Source organism: Centruroides vittatus, unplaced genomic scaffold (genome assembly GCF_030686945.1).
Source record: "Centruroides vittatus isolate TY-2023 unplaced genomic scaffold, ASM3068694v2 contig_577, whole genome shotgun sequence".
NCBI lineage: Eukaryota > Metazoa > Arthropoda > Arachnida > Scorpiones > Buthidae > Centruroides > Centruroides vittatus.
In genome coordinates, this window is record NW_027122345.1 from 269,887 (window position 1) to 290,232 (window position 20,346).

Below are 20,346 nucleotides of genomic sequence, written 5' to 3' on the forward strand. Positions count from 1 at the left end.
TGTCATTCAATATGAGTTAACCTTACATCAAGTTCTATTTCCAGGTAGTAAATATTGTAATTAAAGCATTTGAAACGATGTAATTACTTTAATTTTCGGAATTTCTAGAAAATATTTGTTTTAGATATTTTATTTAATTAGATCTAAAATAAATATAAATATTTCTAACATTTACAAAGCCAAAATTTAAACTTCGAATGGTGCAGGAGATAAGTATTCGAGTCTATTTTCGTACTGCATTCCAAATATATATAGATGATTATTTATTATATCTTTGTATATCGTTTCTGAAGGTATAATTTATTCTTTAACACCGACAAAAATATAAATTTTCAACTCGATAGGAAAATATTTTATACACTACTTTAAAAAATCGCGTGCAATAATAATTAAATTCTGCTCGCCGAATGGTAGTGTAAACATCGCAGCATTATTGTAAGTATACATCAATTATTAACTATGCGTCATTGAAGAACAGTTTCGTCACAAATATTAGTAAGTTGCGAAGCCAACACGACATTGATCAGTTGGCATTAATTGACTGACTGATTTGTAACATTTGTAATAAAGCTGTTGTAAACGATGTATGTTTGCTCTGTTGTATAATGAATTTCTTATGTTTTCACCGCCATTCCACTTGAGAAATTTGATTATTTGTTGCAGGCTGGCTTTAAGGTGCGTCGATCCTTTTTATTTATTTTTTTGCAACAGTCTACACATTCTTAGATGAAAACGTATCTAGAAACTGACCCAAAAAAGACGTAATTCTACACAAAAAGATAAATGAATAATTTGTATTTCTATAATAGAAACAGACTGCGATTAGTAAGTGTTTTTAATAGCCATTCATAAAAACGAACGGATTATTATAATATATAAACGGCGTTTTTACTAAATTTAAATTATCTTAAGCGAATTGATTATTATTATTTTTTTTTTTTTTAAGATACTGATGGGCATTTATTATGAATGAGATACCTTCCAGTTCTCCTTATTTGGATATGGATGAGTTACTGGTAGCATAGGGCTGTCCACTTATACTTTATGTTAAGTAGTTTTATCCCACTTTTTATATGTTACAATTATCATATATTATTATTCTGGTCTAGAAACGTATCGCGTAATTCGAAATAATTTCTTTTTCTTTATTTTTGCCACCATTTAGAGAAGATTATTTCGAATTTTAACTAACTCATTTATTAAAATTGTAAAAATTAATTTTTTTTATTAAAAAATAGGGAAAAATGAGCTGCGGGGTGATCATTGATGTATGATACAAAACACGTGCTGAATGATTTAAAAATAAAATAAAAATGGAAGATATATCGGCTCGGTCTGACTTTCGTCTTGCAAATTAATTAAATAAATTAACAATAATTAATGGTCTAAGCGTATAAAGTATAATATTTAAAGTGTATATATATATATATATTTTTTTTTTTAAGTGGGTTGCATAACGAGGTTTTATCGAATGGAAACTAATGGTTAGATTTAATCTAGTGCAGTTAAATATTTATGATCCACTCGAGTTAGCTTTTTAGTTTCTTTACATCAAATAGTATAGAAGCAAGACTATTCAGAGGCCTTCTGTCTTCTTTCAATCGCGAACCTCTCAGCACAACTCAAAAGTCTTTTTATTCCTTTTTCAATAATCGTATAATTAAGCGCTGTCTGTTTTTCTGTTTGAAAAACGCTCGACCGATGTGATTATGAGCAATTTCTGCAAATGATTTCTTTGTCGAATTTTCTTTTATGCATTACATAACTGTCAAAGAACTGTAAGAAAAATGACTTCTTTAACAATTACAAATACAAATTTTAAAACCAAAAAAAAAAAAAAAAATTACAAATTATTTAAAGGTTAATTAATTCGAGATAAGGGAGTCAATTTTCTAATAGTTAAACAGGATCTGCCGTAGAAAAACCCTATTTAATTACGTTTAAAACTGGAGATAAGCTTCTAGTTATCGTTCAGTTTTTTTTATTTATTTATTTTTTTAAGCTCGTCCTATTCACTTCTATTGATGTGCTGCCATCTATTGTTAAATCTGTAAACTTACATAACTTTGTACTGTATGTAAAATTGAATTTAATTTTCTTCGAAATGTTTTTAGAAATTACAATTTATGATTAAATAAATATTTATTCATGTATTTAACTTTGTTTTTTACCAAAGTATGTAATTATTTAAGTGAAAATTAAATATATTTGTAACATGATAGATATGTTTCAGGCACGATCCATCAAAATGACACTTTTTTTTTTAAATTCGAGAGAGAGAGAATTCTCTTGTAATAAACACTTATGGTTTGTTACAGCCGAGAAATTAATGTATTCTATCGTCATTCGTGAAGGATTTATAGAATGCGATCTACTGTTCAAATGTTACAGCTAATAAATACTCTTAATGTAAAATATATATAAAAAATATATATATATATATATATGTGATGAATTATAATTAAATATAATGTGCTGAATTAATGTAAACAACTTTTTCTAGTGCTGTATTTTTTTATTATTTTTTTAAATAATTAATTATTATAGAAACTGTAACAAAAACAGAGAAATTCACTATCTAGATCTGGCCGTTCTGACAAGCTGTTAAGATATATTACATGGAGATTTATAGATATAAACATTTGTAAAAATTATCTGTACATAATGACTTTCAACATAAAAAAATTTAAATATGTGCTATATTTATATCTTAACATATAAAGGAAGGGTTAGAAAATATCCAAATACCTGAACTAGGGTTGCTCTGACCTAAATTTGTTCAGGGCCTCTTCCGTCGGGAGGTGCAAAAATAAAGAATAATAATAAAAAAAACTGTAAAAGTTCCTGAATAAATTCTTATACTGTGCATACCGATGATGAATATCGTCCTGGAGAGGGGCATAGTTCAAGAGGATTTAATTTTTTACACAGCTTTGAAAAAATACTTTTAATTCTCTGTATATATTTATAATAAAATTATCAAAAAAATGTATTCTAAATAAACTGTCGGAATATCAAAAGACTGTAGATAAAATATTATAATGCTTTCTCTGATAAATAAACATAAACAACTTTATCTTTCAGGCAACTGAAGAAACAATTTGACCTTAGTTTTTCAAAATATAAATACATACTGTTATATTGTCAATGATCTTATTTCTTTAATAAAGTATTTGTTTTATCTGACAAGAAAGCATTTGTTTCGAATTATTGTGACCTCGGAAGTATGCCTCTTTACGTTTTTTTGTAATCCTCCTTCATGGGAAAAGTCTAGTTGAGGTCAAACTGTTTGGGTTCTTTGCTCAAAGGACAATCTTTAAATGAAATTTTTAATTGTTTAAAACTGTTTTACAATCTCCCCTCTCGCCTTTTTTAAAAATTTTATCGTATAAAAACATTGTAGAGTATCTTTCCAGCATTATACTAAGTAGTAGCTTGATACACTTTATATATTGTAATAAGTGGAAAAGATGTAACAGTCTTCTTTTTTCCTTTTCTTTGCCCATAAAGGGGTGTTATTCCCCTTCTCCGTGCCTCAAAGGGCCTCGGGGATGAATCGTTTGTCACATTCGAATGCTATCTGTAGACACAGCTTGACTTTCCTTTCTGGGTTACAAATGATCCGTTATTTGTCGATATTCCCCTGAAACTAGCTGACTAACAATGTCTTACTGACATAAGCTATCATCATATTTGTTTATGTAGTATAGTCATAGCCTGTGGTTATATATAAAAATTATTTTCATTTTTAATTAAAAAAAAAATTGATTTATTTGGAAATAAACTGCGTGGAAAAAACTAAATAAATTCTAGATACAGACAATATTAAAATAAAGATTGATATTAAACTCCATTTTTTGTTTTTCAGGTGTGCAAGAATATTCTCACGTTATTCTCTACATCCAGTTAAATCTGGGAAAGTAAGTGTTTTCAGTTTATTTCTTTAGTAGCTGACGTAACTTCCTGTCAAACAGCTCTCAAAATAAATGTAAATTTTCAGAAATTCATTAAATTTTTATGAAACACAATCCTTCAAAAATATAGGAATTTTGGGCTTGTATAAATCCCCCAAAATTCCTTATATAATTTAAATTAAAATTCAAAAGTAATTGCTCTTGTCATTTGTACGGATAAAATATCAAGTAACCTTTCTTTCCTTGTTTTTTTAGTGATATAAAAATGATTTTAATAATAATAATTAGTATTAATTTATAATTTAAACGGTAGATGGCGACACTCTTATAGGTCGCATACCAGATGGTTTCGATTAAATTGGCAAGAATAAAATAATTTTGTAAATTATTGATTTTTATTTTAATTAATTTGAGAAAATGCTAATTATAAAAAAAGCATTATTTTTGCTTATAAACGAAACATAATTTAAAATTGTCGTATTTAAGTTTAAGTGAGAATTTAAATATTTCTCGGGAGCCCTCTGGCGATGAATATATATATTAATATTCCAACTTGTGTAGTTTTATTTTTCATTACTAGAGGGCTCTCGAAATATATATAAATATATATTCTAGTATTTATTATATTTACATAAAAAGAAATCTAGAGTCAACCTCTGAACAACGGCCACTGACGGGTACATAAAAAAAGACCGTTAATGGAGGTTCGACTGTATATCAGTTATTAATTCGAGTTTCTTGCTTATAAAATTGTTGAATATTAAAAAGTTTCTTTTCTTTTATGGCATTCTAGAAATGGCAAAAAAAAGTGTTTTTTTCAATGTTTTTAAAATTAATTTTACTCAATTTAAATGATTACGGAAGAAAATTATGTAGAAAGGAAATAAGTCAAAAAATCGCTACTAGGTGAGGAAATAGCGCTGTCTTCTTTTAGTAAATCGGTCAAAACCGAAAGTGAAATTGATAGTAGCGACGGCTACTTTGAAACATTAATCACATATTCTAACAACATTGATTTCACAGGAAATGTTATCTTATTCTTCAGTTACAACAAATTGCAGAAATAACGAGAAACCACGTGAATATTTCACACTTAAGTTATGTTTCGCACATTTATAAAGGCTACAACTGCCGAATCTAAAGTCTTTATTTATTTATTTATTTATTTATTTTTAATTCCTGTGAGTTTTCACTTCATAATATCAATTTTTTTTTTACTCTCAGCTCTATGGACACTAAGAGCGCTTTTCTCTAAGTCTATCGTTGGGCCAGGACCACAGTGGGGCGGCCGATGGTGAGGGACGGGACCCGACTTATCCGGAATGCACCACCCCCGAAAATTATCGGATTATTTCGAGCGTCCGGATTCGATTTTGGGTTCACCTTAACCGCCTCGGCTCCAGGTATCAATTAAAATTTTGCATATAATCGATTAATTGATACCTGGGGATGCGCAGGGTGCAGCTGCACCCCCTCGTGAGGTTTTTTCTCCCAGTAAAGCCAGGTAATAAACAATTCTATAAGGCATATTGTTTCCTTTCTGCACCCCCTTTAAATATTTCTGGATCAGCTGTTGAATAATACCGATATAGAATATAGTTTTATAATTTTTTTAAGAAGAATATTTTGCCACCAACGAGAAAAACTTCAATTTTCGTAAAGGTCAAAGGGTGTAAATTGTCATAGATAGATGGCAGTACGATACCGCATGCTTCAAAATATTATTTTCGGCTGTTGAACCGAACCACAAGAATTTCTTAAAATGCTTTAAGCGAAAAGAATGGCATAAATGGAGCGAAATATAAAATTTTTTTATCGAATATCGGAATATTCTTATCGTATGCCATCCCCAGTCGTGAATATCTATTTTACTTTCTCCAGAGATTTGTGAGAATTGAAAGTCTCTGCTCGACCGCGCCTAAGGCTATAGATCAGCAGTATCCGTTACAATTTACATAAAGTTCAAGGGCAAATATCCGATAATTTATTCTCTTTGGATAATCAGAAATACGGAGAATACCCGAGGATATTACAAATTTCCAAGCAATATCATTATTTATCGGCGAATGTATTATAGAAAATTATTATTTGAAGTTGCCTACGTAATGAATATTGATTAAATTAATATCTTTAAAGTTATAAATTAAATGTATTATTTAATAAATTTAATGCGTTACTATCTTTAATATTATTAAATGTGTTACAAAACTAGAAAATTATATTGCCGTAGTATCATTTTAACTTTTAATAATTCATTCGATCAGTTGATTCGGTTACTCTCCATGCCACCAGTGGTACAGTACATGAGAATGATCCGTTAGTACTACAAGTATATACACAGAAGACTCAGGTGGTACGCCAGTGAAAAAGGTTGAGAACAACTGCCCTATGCAGAGCCGCATTTACCTAGCTTATATGCTATAGCTTAGGGCCTGGAGTTACGAGGGGCCTCGTTGTATTCTCAAAGATGGTATTTACATACACGGCCGGTTATCATTTGGTGAAGGAGGAAAGGCTTCTTGAATGTTGTAGCATAGGGTCACAAGTAGAATCGGGCTCTGGCTCTATGTAATTGAAATAAGCAGTAGCCATCTGTATTTATGTAAAGATTTTTTGGAATACAGAACAATAGTTTCTGAAAGTTTACTCGTCACTTGCACACTACAGATGTAATGCCTTATGTTTTCAATCAAGGTCGAAAATAATCTCTATTAATTTGTATCATTATCTATAACTGTAGCACTAGTTCTGTTCAAAATTAGGTTAGTTATACTTCTAGCGTGTATCGGGATTCCCCCCGTGTTCTGTAACTACCACCATTATTCTCCGGATAGCGAAGATGATAAGGATTCAAAATCGATAGCAGCAACAGATGAAGGAATTAGTTTATAAATAATTGCGTTTTTAATAAACAAATTTAATATATTTTAAATCTTAAGCTAAACACAATGATGGAAATTAAGTATTAGCATGTAGTTTAAATTCGTAAGCTTTTATCATAATGTAGAGCTTTATATAGATTATATACATCATTCGTATGAAGCTTTATACAGTAAAACATGTTCAAAACGGAACTTTAATAAAACAGAAACCTGCCTAAAAGGGAAGGATTCTTCGGAACGCAATGATTTTCTATGTTAAAAAAGAAAAACCTGTTCAAAACGAAATTCTGCCAAACCGGAAAAAAGTATTCGCTACCGTGCTAGTCCGGTTTATTGTATGTATTGTCAATGCTTGACGTAGGATTTCATCAGGATGATGAATATTCATCTTTTAATGTTAATTAAAAATAAAAAAATATAGGCCTATATATAGCGATTGCATTTGAAAATACAAAAATGGTTTCTGAATTGTTAGTGAAATAATATATTAAAAAGTAAAACGATTGAGCTTTTTTCTTTATCAATTTTAATCATTATAAAATGCATTTAACGATAAAAAATACGCTATTATAAACTAATTCCCATAAAAATTAAACCAAATTTGATGTTTTTTTTTATTCGATATTCGTAAAGTTAAATTAAAATTAAGGGAGTAATAAAAATTTTAGTATTTGATTTTCTTTTAATAACAGTTTTATACTTTTCCAAGAAGCAAATTCTATCGTAAAACATACAAAACCGATATTCTTAACTGACCGAACAGATTAAATCCAGATTAAATCGGAGGGATTAAAGAGTGCAAATCGATCGTTCCCTTAATCCGTCCAATCCTAAAATCTCCCAAAATGTTTACAGAATTACTTATTTTACAACCCGTAATAAAAATGATCTTGATTTTGCTCATTAAACATAATCTTCTATTATTTTACATCGCAGTGATTTTGCATTTTATTAACTTTTATATATTGAGATTTAATTAGATAAAATAAATCATTCACTAGATTATTATTATTATTTTTATTTTTACTATTTTTTATCTTATTAATGCGGATGCGAATTTACTTCTTTCCATCTTTTGATCGAAGAACACTGACAATAAGTAGCGGTAATGAACTTAATTCAGTTTAGGAAAAAACAAATTTGTTTTTTTAATAAAGAGAAAAAAAGGAAAAAAAAACTTAACTTTTGTTTACTAAGAAAGTGACTAAACGAATATAAAAAATAACGGTCTACGGCAATTTATAATATTAAGAAAAAATGTAAAGAAGAAAAGGTATCAAAAGAGCCACGTGCTTGTCATCAAGATGGCGTGACATCGACTAATGGTTGCTTGGCAACAACCACGTTCGGTTCAAGTAGACGATATCGACTCGAATCTACGATTATCGAGTGTTATTGGCATGTCCCTCGGCAGGTGTTTTCTTCGCTGGCATCGCTACGAGTTATTCCCGACAATAACACGATTAATTAAACTGCACTCGATAGGAACGTTGTCAGCGTTAAAGCCATTCATTTCCCCCTCCCCCTCTTTCTTTTAATCCGCTAAGTCAACTAAAAGCGCTAAATTCTTCATTATTTTAGCGATGGGGAAGGAATATTCTGCGCTCGCTTCGGATCATAAAAATGTAGGCCCATGTTTTCCGGTTGTAAACGTTAAAGCGCTTTTTTTTTCCAACTTTGGCCAAACTTTTTCGTCAATGCTTATGATTGTTTCGTTATATCATTGCGAATAGAAGTGACAACTATTAACAAGTGTTGCGCTTTTAGTATTCTATATTCATACCTGATGGATCGTAAAAGCGAGGGAATTTTGGAATTTTCCTTTTAGTGTGAATTTTCTGTTTATTTCCCACTTGGCTCGGCTCCAAAATCGCATTTTTTCCCTCCTTTTTTTTTTAAACTTTTACCTTAAAGGAGGAGAGAGAAAAATGCTCTAAGTGCTGCATACATCTGTCAGATTTTGGATATTATATTATGGTGTTATAAAGAGGGGAAAAAAGAAATCTGTAGATGTCAAAATGTTCAAATAAAAATGAGGAAAAAAACATGCAAACCTTTGATGGAAACTGAATTCCCACTGTGTTGTGTAATTTAGACATAATTATGACAGATGATGTCTATCCGACGATTTCCCTGCTTTTTTATACAACTATCGCAGTAAAAACGTAAAAAAAAAATATATATATACATATTTGAGTATTTCCTATTGGGAAATATCTCACATTTTTAAAAAATTTAGCATATATATCATTAATACGCAATTTTTTTTAAACACGTGTAATACGATTTTATCCCATAGAAAAGTAGTTTATCCGTCGAATATGAGAGGGCGCCACGTTACAATGGAGCGGGCATTTCCAAAATTAATTCCATTAATTAAAGAATGAATAAAAACGTTTAACAGAACTCTCTTATCAGCTTGGCATTCACAAAAATCTAGCACTTTTTGAACCTAGCTAACGCCTGATATAATTGAGTTTGACTTTTCTTTGCTGAAAATAATAATAAAACTCCTATTTCTTCATCCAATTTTTGATGTATCGCATTTCGTGTTTATCACATCACTGCGTCATTTTTTCCCCTCTTTCTTTCTTTCTTCTCTCTAGAAACAATGCCGAAATATTATTTGACAAAATCAAGCGTATATCTATCGATATTGATGATATCGGTTATATACAGAAAAATACTCACCCCGTTAAACAAGTCGATACATTTTTCACTTTAAAACAACACAATTTATCAAGGGCAATTGATTCTATTTCTTTTTGTAAAATTAAAATATATATATATATATATATATATTTGATGGGGTTACACATATAGAGAAATCGGCAAAACCGGAAAGTTATCCGAAAGATAAATTAGGTAGTTTGAGATGGGCAAATATTTGCATATAGATTAACATAATCCGAATAAATTATCTTAACTCCGCGATAAAGTTTCGTTATAAATGAAGTAGGTAAGGTTCCTCTTGTTTTAAGTGGTTAACGGCATTCTATCGTCTAAACTAGGCTAACGGTGGCATGCGTTTAACATTTATCGTGCGCGGTAACAACGTTCATCTGTTCGAAATCGGCCGGAAGAAAAGACTGATGTTCTTTATATCTGCCCGTTTACATGACTTAAACAATTATTATATCAAACGCGAATTATTTAAGTTGTCTTCATTTTCTTTTTATACGAAATGCAATCCACGCATTCCATTGTAAGCACTGCGTTTTGAAATTCTGGTATTTTGCTCTGTCTCCTTCTTTCGTAATACATTTTTTACCTGCAATTATAAATAACTGCGTGTTTTTTTAGTTTTATTACGAGAGAGTGGGAGAGATTTATTTGCATTTTTTTTCCTTTTTAAAGTTCTAAGTTTAGTTTAATTTTTTATAGTTTAAAATGGAGAAGTTTAATGTTTTTCTGAGCGCGTAACGTGATCTTACTCCGTTCCATAAGTTTAAATGAAGCCAATGGATTTTAGTCGTGTGACATAGGATATTTAAAGAATTTTTTTTGTGTGTAACAATAGGAAATTAAATAGGGAAATTATATTCATTTAAAGCATCTATATTTTGACTCTTATCCAATTTAATTTCTCATTATTTGTAAGTAAATTAATTGGTTTGCAGTTTATCATTAAAATTTCCTCGAACGCAGATGATATTAAACGAGAGCTGTTGTTCTAGTAATTTACGTGCAAGTATTTTTCTATTGTAGACGAGATAGACCGTATCTTACGATCTGGGTTGATTTCGTGGAGCAACTGTAAATCGAATATAAAACCGTAGGTATTTTATAACGTATAGCGTTCCGAAAAAAAATGAAACAATAGATATGATGAGGATGGTGTTCCATTTGGGGCGGGTCAGTTCCAATAAACAGGTCTTGTCTCATCTCCCTGGGTGGTGATTAAGTTTCCCCTGTAGCCTCTCGTGAAGGAGTAACGAAAGAGAAGGACAGGTGAGATAATAGACAGGTGGAGAGAAATTATAGCTGGTGGACGTACAGTTGTACACATTAGTCTTGTAGCCAGACTAGTTAGCGGCACGCCCCCTCTCGATGTCTGGAGGAATTAAAATAATAGGTTAGGATGTAATTTACACTTACTTCCCTTCTGCAGCGAACATTCAATGCCAAAACCTGTCATGGTCTGTCGTCCTCTACGACCTTTCACCTTCTCTAGCTACTTGCAATTTCCGCGCTTCCATCGAGGTGTTACGATTCGTTTACACACTTAGCACGGAGAATACTGCACTATTACTAGCAGTATCGCCCACAGCGAAGAGGCTCCTGGTAAAACAATGCTCTAGTAAGGTGGCATTTCCCCCGGGCGATATTTAAAATTATACGAAGAATTTAGCTTATTTCTTACCCTTATTTATTCGAATAAAAGTCAAAATACATTACACTTAAATAATAGGATAAATTTAGTCAGAAACCAAATTAACTTTAACCAATTATAGAAGCACAAAAGGCTCTTTTTCGTTTGCTGTTTGTGGCGGCAATCCTATTTAGGCTTAGGTTAATCATAGTTGTGATTACCTAAACAACTCAATCAGTTGAAACGTGAATCATCTCACTGCACTGATAGCCTGCAACATTTAGAGTAATGCTGTTTCGAATCGTTCGGCGTAACTAATGGACCTAGTTTCGACAAGGTACGTTCTCTTCCATCCAAGTAGGTCGGATGAAGAAAGTTTTTTCCCCTCTGTCTAAACAACAACTGACTTTTAAAGACAAATTCTACATTAATTTGCCACGTTACTTCAAATATTTGTTTTAAATTAACAAACTTAATTGTGCTCATGCTTATGGCTGGACGAGTTAATGTTTTGGAGAAAAGAATTTCTAATAAACAAAGACAATAAAAAGTTTGCTTTTGTAATTCGCTTTTCTAAATGAGATTTGACAATTTTAATTCTATTTAGTACGGCTTTAATCAATATTTCTGAATGATTAGTCCTGTTAAATATCTCTTTTTCATAAGAAAACTTAAAAGGTAATTAAATAAACACAATTAACTTGAATTCAAATTTGAAAAATATTTCATATATTCTTTTGTTTTCGTTTAACTCGTCAATTTGTTACAAATTGTATAACAGAAATTTAACCTGGTCCCAAATTCCGAAATTTACTAGCTTTAACTTATTCTAATTTTTAAATATTTCTTTCCTCCTCTTCGAAATTTCACACGTTCGTGTCAAACGAAACTTCACATTTTTTCATAGAAATTATCATAAATTACAAGAATTTATGATCATTTCTATCAGTTAACTATGAGAAAAAAAAATCGTTTTTCAAATAAATTTTAAAGCTCAATTCCCCGAAATCTACTTCTTCATCGAAATTCCTTCACAGATTAGAAGTTTTGGCTAATTTTCATCAAATATTTTATTATGATTTGTTAAATTTTCAAAATATCAGATCATCTACTCAACACGTGCCACTTAAAGAAGAAACTAGTTTAAAATTTCCATTTTTTTTTTTTTTTTTATAATTTGAAACTAAGTTAGAGAAATTTAAGGGTAAATTTTGTAAATCTTTAGTTTTAAAATTAAGAAAAATCAATGAATTTTATCAATCTGTAGACTTGATATTTGGTGAAGTTTATGGCAATTTCGGTTACTCCATCCTTTTAAAATCATGTCTTACTTGAGGAATTTCGTACCATAATAAAATGTGGGAAATGTCACTTAACTCTTTTTCTTTAAGCCAGAAATGATTAAAAAAACCTTTTTTTAAAATATAATATAAAATTTTTTGTAAATATTTAAATAATCGAAGCGAAATTGCCGATAATCCCGAAATGGACTTTATAAACACTTAGGAATAAAAAAAGAATAGAACTAATCTATTTTTTGAGGGGCACCTAACAAATTAATCGCCGTTTGGGGGACTGACGCCCCGCAAAGGCGGCGATCGATGAACGTTGTGTTTCCCCATTGAATATTGCATGAGATGCGATAAGCCCGTTTTCTCCTAAACCGTTGTCAAGGAAACAGCATCCGGAAAGAAAGAAAGGAAGGTTAAGCCGTCTTTGCCTTTTCTCCCTCCTCTTCTTTTTCGTTGCACGGCGAAGGTAAAGAACACCTGTTGGTCGCTTTCGATTTTTTCCCTTCTTTTTACTCTCCAATGAAAGCTACCACAGGAGATCAGTATTATGTTTCCGTAATTACATTGGGTGGTTTGGTGATTAGGGCATCATTTTTCTTTCTATTCTCTTGATTTTTTTTCTTACTTTCTTGATGATAGATCAAGTCTTTAGACTGCAGTCTCTACGAAAAAAAGCGAAAATTACCAGAATGTTTGCTTTTTATTTCGGTGTTTTTTTTCCCTTCTTCTTTTTTCTTCTTTCAACTCTCTTCTGGCTCCCCAGCATTTAATATGACGTAATAATTACATGAAAGAATGGATTTAGATTAGATAAGCATTATTTTTATGAAGTAACTCCTATTAACTTGCAGAAGTTTGCAGATAATCGTTTTGTAATTTATTGAGAAATATACAGTATATAGCCTAAAACAAAAGTCTAAGAATATTTGTAAATAATATAAATTTTTACAATTGTATAGTTGCAGCGACTTCTGGCATATTAGAGCACCTGTATGATTATAGAAATATTCTTCAACCCCCCCCCCAAAAAAATGTTAGCGGATGTACAAAATAACGAAGCTAATTTCAGAAGAATTTTGAATAGTAGCCAATGACTTTTTATATAGGCTTATATATTTTTTTAAATTTTTTATGTAGTTTTTAACCGCAAACTTTATATAACTCGAATTACGATACTCGTAAAGTAATTATTAATGTTTCCTAAGTAGCGTATCAGTTAATATTAATATTTTAATAAAAATGTCTGGAATCTTTTATTAGTTTACGTTATATTTACATTGGATAAGAAGTATAAAAGAAAGGGGAAATTAGTTTTATGATAAGATATAAATTGCATTTTAAATAACTTAATTAGATTTGATGAACGACTGATAATCTAGTTTAAATTATGAAAGTGGCTACTCGAAAATGGCCATTTCTTTCCAAGTTCAAACCCAAAATTTACTTGAAAATAATCTCATTTTGAGTATTATAAAACGTCTTAAATTTAGTGTTCCTCGCGGATTTTATAAGCCACCTTAACTAATTAGCCCAGGATAATGGTAATTAGGTCTAATTTGTTTCGCTTGACTAATTTCTGCATTAAATAACATTCCATAATCATTTTTGGCTAAAATTCCAGAAGAGCTTTTGTTTCTGGAAATTTGCCAAAAATTGTGGTCCTTGAGCTAAAAAGGTTGTCCACCTCCCCGTTGTTACACAAAAAAGAAGAGCAATCTTCGTTCTCTTTCTCAATTTATATTATTAATTAATTATCTAAAGTTTAATTTTGTCTAATGAGAATGAGAATGAGAAAGAGGGGGGAGAAGATTTTATAAAATGAAAATTATCGTCAGAACAAATAGACATAACGATTTATGAGATTACAGTATGTTCAGTCCATGAAAATATATTACAATTCGATAATTTATGTATAGGACACGGCCGGATAGGATAGAATAGGACCAAATTTGCACGTAAACTAAACAAACTGCAGCTTAGGGCCTCGCGTTACAAGCTTATAAGACCTCACACATGTATCATTTTGGTAGAAGGGAAGGAGGGCCTGTTATATATTGTAGCCTAGGGCCATAACAAGTCAAAGTCCAGACCAAAAGTTAAAAACTAACTTATCTTCTCAGTTAAGCTTCACATTAAGCAATAACAATTAAACAATGTCAATATGATTTAAAATTAATGGCAATTAACTTTTACATATTCTACCCCTCGAAATTGAGAAAGTTAAAAGTTTTTACACGCTTAAATTGCTGTTAATTCGAATTATAACGATACAAATGAATGGAGTTTTAAGAATAAATGGAGATCTGAAGAAGAAAATTGGGGATGTCGCTAATATTTTTTAAGGGAAATAAACAAAATTGTTTCAAGGACGAAGTAAAAATAAACTAGATCACACGTTAAAACATTGGCTCACTCATAATTTTCATCTTCTTTTTTTCCACTTTTAAAGTCGAAGAAAGCTCGATTCATTTCTGTAGAATGGTCTACTTTGGAATTTTCTGACATTTATATTTTGGATCATTACATGACATGAAAATGCCATTACATTTTCGATCGTGAGCGACTTTAGGTGGTCTCCGCCACTTTTTCCTCAACAAACAATCTGTAAAGTTATATTGCCTTCTAATGCTTTTCGCTATTTAAGTGCCTAAGAAAACTAATACTAATTACGGCATTAAAAATTAATGACGTAATTATCTCGCTATATTCTATATTTTACAATTAGAAAAAAAATGTAGCCTATTATTATCTTGCATTCGCTATAAATTACATTATTATAAGCCTTATAAACGAATTTTAATGTGGAGAAAATTGTCATCATTCATCGATTGGTTTTGGTACGGATCGGGTTAATGGTCCAATTTTCACAGTAGGACATTACAAGAGGAAAAGTTTCGTTTCGAAATGCAAAATTCCTCGAAGATCCGGTAAATTAGAATGTCCTAAAGGACGTAAAGCATATGTTTGTCTCGCAAATAACGCATGAATCGGATTGTCGAGCTTCGTAGAGTGGATGGTTTCGTGATATTACCATATTTTACTACTGTACTTCCGAGATTATAACATTACAAATTTTATAGGACGTGTTATATACGCTTAAAACGTTCAGATAAATGTAGCTTAGTACTACAAGAATACATTTTAATTACTTAATTAAGGCAAAAAATTAAAGAAGTATAAAATTAAAAGAGAGAAAAAGTCGGTAAATTTTATTTCGATGATATAATTTATGGAAGGTGAAGCGAGATAGATCGGTTGAAAGTCGAAATTAAAATATCAAATTGTCCATTCCGTTGTATTGAAGGGAATTGAATAATAAATGGAATAATGTTTCACGTTTGTCTGGAAAAGTGCAGAGGTATGAAGTATGCAAGGTGGAAATCCAGTGGGCACAGCGCAGAGACCACACGGCCGCTCTGGTCTCGATACGCAGGCGCAATAGCCTGCAGTCTGGATGTCCCCAGAGAAATCATTCCGGTTGGTCGGAAGAGGGAGAGAAGATGGGGAACGGAATGATGAATGAGTCCCGTGATACTGTAGGTTTGCAGATAGTGTATCCTAACATCTTGCCCTGTATTGATAAGTTAGCGACTGGAACAGACCAAGTTGTGCGGAGTTCGAACGGGGATTGCTTTAATTAGATGCATTCGTTCTAAGAGCTGACTGGCCTTTTTTCTCCTACTAAATGTAGATTTACTAGACGTCGCTCTCTTTTTTTCCTCCATGGAAAAAAAAAAAAAATAGACTTTCACGGAGGCCTTCTTTATCTGATTATTATAACTCTTGTTAATTTGATGAATCGAGGAAAGTGTCTTTCCGAAGAAATGAACGAAATTTATACTAAAAGTAGAAAAAATCTTAGCATCTTACGCTTACTTCGATACCATTTAATATCTTAAATTATATGCTTAAAGTAGATCGATGTTTTTTAATTCTTGATTGGTGTTTATTAATTTCCCAATTTAAAATAATAATAATAATCGATCCGGATCGTGTCGAGAACCTTCCTCCTTAATCACTAAAAAGGCTTATTTGATTGTAGAAAAATAGTTTTATTTCACTTATCGATGGTCTAAAAAATTGTCAAATAGAACTTGAGGTTATTTTTAATGTTTTTGTAACTTCTCCTTTTTTTTTTATTTTTCTTCTATTTAATCCAAACTTTAATATTTGCATATTTCTTCGCATTCTTTTTAATGTAAAACAATTTTTGCGTTTCTTTAAACAAAAAGTCAGCTACTTTTTAAAAGAAATTATACAGTAATATGTGAACAATTCTAATGTAATTTTCTTAATTAAAGGCATTCTCAAATGCATAGATTATTAAATTTACAACTTTTTGCTTCAGCATTAATTATTAAGCGTACAATAATTAATTTTAAACCAAAAAAACATTCTTGTTCTTCAGCAATTTATTCACATATCTGAATTCTGATGCTTTTTAAAATCTTAAAAAATAAACAGAAATATATCTTTGCTTAATTTCATTTCAATAGTTTTTAAAAAAATATATCTTTTTCGATTCTTTACATTTTTATAATTGAAATAGAAATCAAATTTTTTAAACATCAAAATAAAATTCTTTTAACTAAGTTTTTTCTATTTAAATTAAAGGACAAAAATTGAAATGAGCATCTTTTATAACTCTCTCCCCCCTTTTTATTAATGTTTGGTTGGCGAAATAAAAATTTAGAAAAAAATTCCTTCGTGTTCGTATGTTTAAATTAAATTAAAATGTTCAGATTGTTCATATGTTTAGCTGCTTGCATTGCGCATAAATTTACTTTAAGAGAAATCACATAAAAGATTCATGGTGCAGGATCAATATAATCCGTAATCAACGGAATAAAAGGAGGAACGTATTGTGTTATGTGTAAATATAGCATAACAAATCAACCTGTTTATTGATAACTATTATTTTGCACGTAGGTACCAATTTGATATGTTTCGCTCATTGCTCATAATTCTTTCTTTTTTTGTGTGTAGATCTAATGAATGAAAAAGTTGGACGAAACTGTAGAAAAAGTCTTTTCTTATAGAGCATGTGGTTTTACAGTATGCATGTATGCAATAATTAGTGATACTTGTAATGACAGCCATGATAGATAATATAAACACAAGGAGAGAAAGCCTTCTGCAATCGTTATCCATCATCATTTACCAAATTACGGTCAGTTTTCTGAACGGACAGTTCCTGGAACGTCGGGGATGCGGGGGATTCCTTTTACAGTCTCCCTCCCCTGCTTACAGTTCTTTCCTTACTAACTTAGCCCTTGTATGGAAATGAATGGCGAATTTTGGCATTTTTTCCCTCTGTCGCCTTTTGTATTATGGTGGTTTGTTGTTTCTTCTTTTTTACAGTATGATGGATAGACTTTCTCCTCTACTCTTCTTCACCCCAAATATTGCTTTTTGCCGTGTTCCTACTCTTCGGTAAAACTGGCCAAAATTTCCTCACAGCAACTTTATCGATTTTGTTTTCAAGCTTCCTAACATTCCTAACATAGCTTTTTATTTACTCCCTTTTGATATCATTGCAATAATTGGATGTAAACTTTTTGCTAGAAACAAACATTCGCTAACTTTCCAGATGCACGCATCAAATTTATATTCTAAGAATGAGTACTAATAAGCTACAAATAATAAAACTCTAATTCCCTCACGTTTTTCGCTTTTTATCCCACATCTTCTATTCTTTCCCATTGTTTTACAATAGAAATTATGGATAAAATTCAAGAAATTTATAGTTCTTTGAGTTAAAATTAATTAATGATAGGTATTTTTCACTTATGTATACATTAATAAATGACTAATTATTCAAGTAGCCTTATGTATTCTTTTATCTATAATTATATCGACCGTGCTAATTCTAGAATTATCAGATTAATTTCTCGATAATCTTTCGAGTAAACCTATACATCTATACGTTTGCAACAATTTAACATTCTTCATCATTGTCCAATCGATAAATTAGAATATTGTCGATAATTTTTAAAATAAAAACAACTTATAAAATTCTAAATATTCCTAATTGATTTCTTATAAACACAATTAAATTTTATAATAATAAGATTTCTAAATTCATAATAATTACTTTTTTGAATAATTATAATAAACAAGAAATTTAGCTTTAAAAAGTCCTCGATTAGTTTTTTTTAATCCTGAGAAAGACTTAATATCGTTGTTTAATAATGGCAAACAGTTCATAATCTTCTGCCTTCTAATTACTATTCATTAATGTTATAAAAACTTTATTTATGTTAAAATATTAAGCTTGAAGGAATTGTTCTAGAGATTTTTGAGAAATTTTAACTATAATCTAAATAATGGACAATACTTTAAACTAATTTAATCCATTAGAGTCGTAAAATATAATGGAAATTATAGTGTCAATTTATACAAAAGTCACCGAAAAAAAAAATGATATTATTGGAAATTTCTAGTTGGTTTCTTCTTGAAAATTTCAATTATACGAATTGTCCCTCCCTCTCTCTCTCTTTTTGCCCTGTGGGTACTAAGAGGGCCTTTTTTTCATACCATAGTGGGTTGGAACAGGCCCACAGTGGGGTCGGTCGAGTGGTGAGGGATATCCGGGACAAACCACCTCCGAAAAATTCCTGGGGAGTTAGTTGCTCGTCCAGATTCGATTCTGGGTCTTTCAGAGCGGTGTGTAATCGCTTCGGCCATCCAGCATCTATTCGAAAATTTGAATTTCTGTGAAGTTTTCGAAACTTAATCTAACTTTCTTCATATTAAATTAAACTTTTTTGTCAGATACAGGAAATTATTTTTTGTTGTTTAGGCAAAAACTTCGAGCGATATGCTACGAATCAGAATACAAAATTGGTCCAAGTCGGATACGTCACGTTTAGAGTTTGTTGTTAAAATTTCAAAAATGAGCCGATTGATAATAAAATGAAATCCGTGGGATTAATTAAATTGCATAATAATCTAAATTTATTTTAGCTTAACAATATAGCAGCAATTACATTAAAGTTGTGAAGGTGAATCTGTAGAAAGAATATAAATTTAGCATAACCAAGCAATGCCTTTTATCATATAGTGTTAGGAAATCAACGTCTAAAATTCGATTTATTACCATTTAACATTCATATAATATATTATTGGATGACAAAATTAATTTTATTCAACTTAAAATTGCATTTAAATTTATAACTCTTTAGAACTTTAATAACGGCGTTCGGATTTATTCGGAATAAATATGATTAATGAATGATAAAATATCTTAGCTCATATTGTGTAAATGAAATTTATTAGTAGATAATGATAAATAATAATAAATAAATGATACTAACGATCCTGCCAGGATAGAATGCGGGTTGTCCATTTCCATAGCAACTCCTATTGGTCGCAGATGCCATCTGTTATTAAGGGGATGAAGGACATAGCAGGGGCATTTGACCACTTCTGTCAACCTGTTGCAGTAATGCTTTGTTTATTAGTGTGATATCCCTTACCAAATGCGCTCATCGATCTAGGGGAAGAACCAATTTTCACTTTTTTTTTCCTACCGATTCGTGTTTACAGTGTAGAATTTATAATATAATTATACGTGTACTGGTTCTATTTTAGTTAACTCAACAATAGTCTTCATCTTGTAATGTATTTTAGCGGTTAATTTGACGTTAGAAGCAATAATAACTATGCTCAGGCCTTTAAGAATACACGAAGAGTAGAAAATATCGTGTAACCTTTAAAGGCAATGGTTAGAATGTGTTTTTAATTAGAAAAAAAAGAATTTTCTAATTGAATTTCTAAAAAAAAATAATATAATTAAAATGTAAATAATAAAAGTTTATATTATATCTGATGCGTAAATTTACTAAATATTCATAAAGTGTTTGTTTATGAATATAATTAGAAAGTTATAAATTGTTTCTGATTAGTCAAAGTAAATAAATATAAATTCTCATATATAAAAAAAA

The 20,346-nt window shown here is 30.5% G+C and overlaps 1 protein-coding gene across 2 annotated transcripts in view; it reads left to right on the forward strand.

The window, feature by feature from the left end:
- Positions 1 to 20,346, forward strand: part of LOC136979074 (protein Wnt-5b-like) — a 224,643-nt gene that overhangs the window by 25,562 nt on the left and 178,735 nt on the right. For both annotated transcript variants that reach the window (XM_067274978.1, XM_067274977.1), the window contains one exon: positions 3,869 to 3,920. The gene's annotated coding sequence lies outside the window, so the exon portion shown is untranslated. The remainder of the gene's footprint in view (positions 1 to 3,868; positions 3,921 to 20,346) is intronic.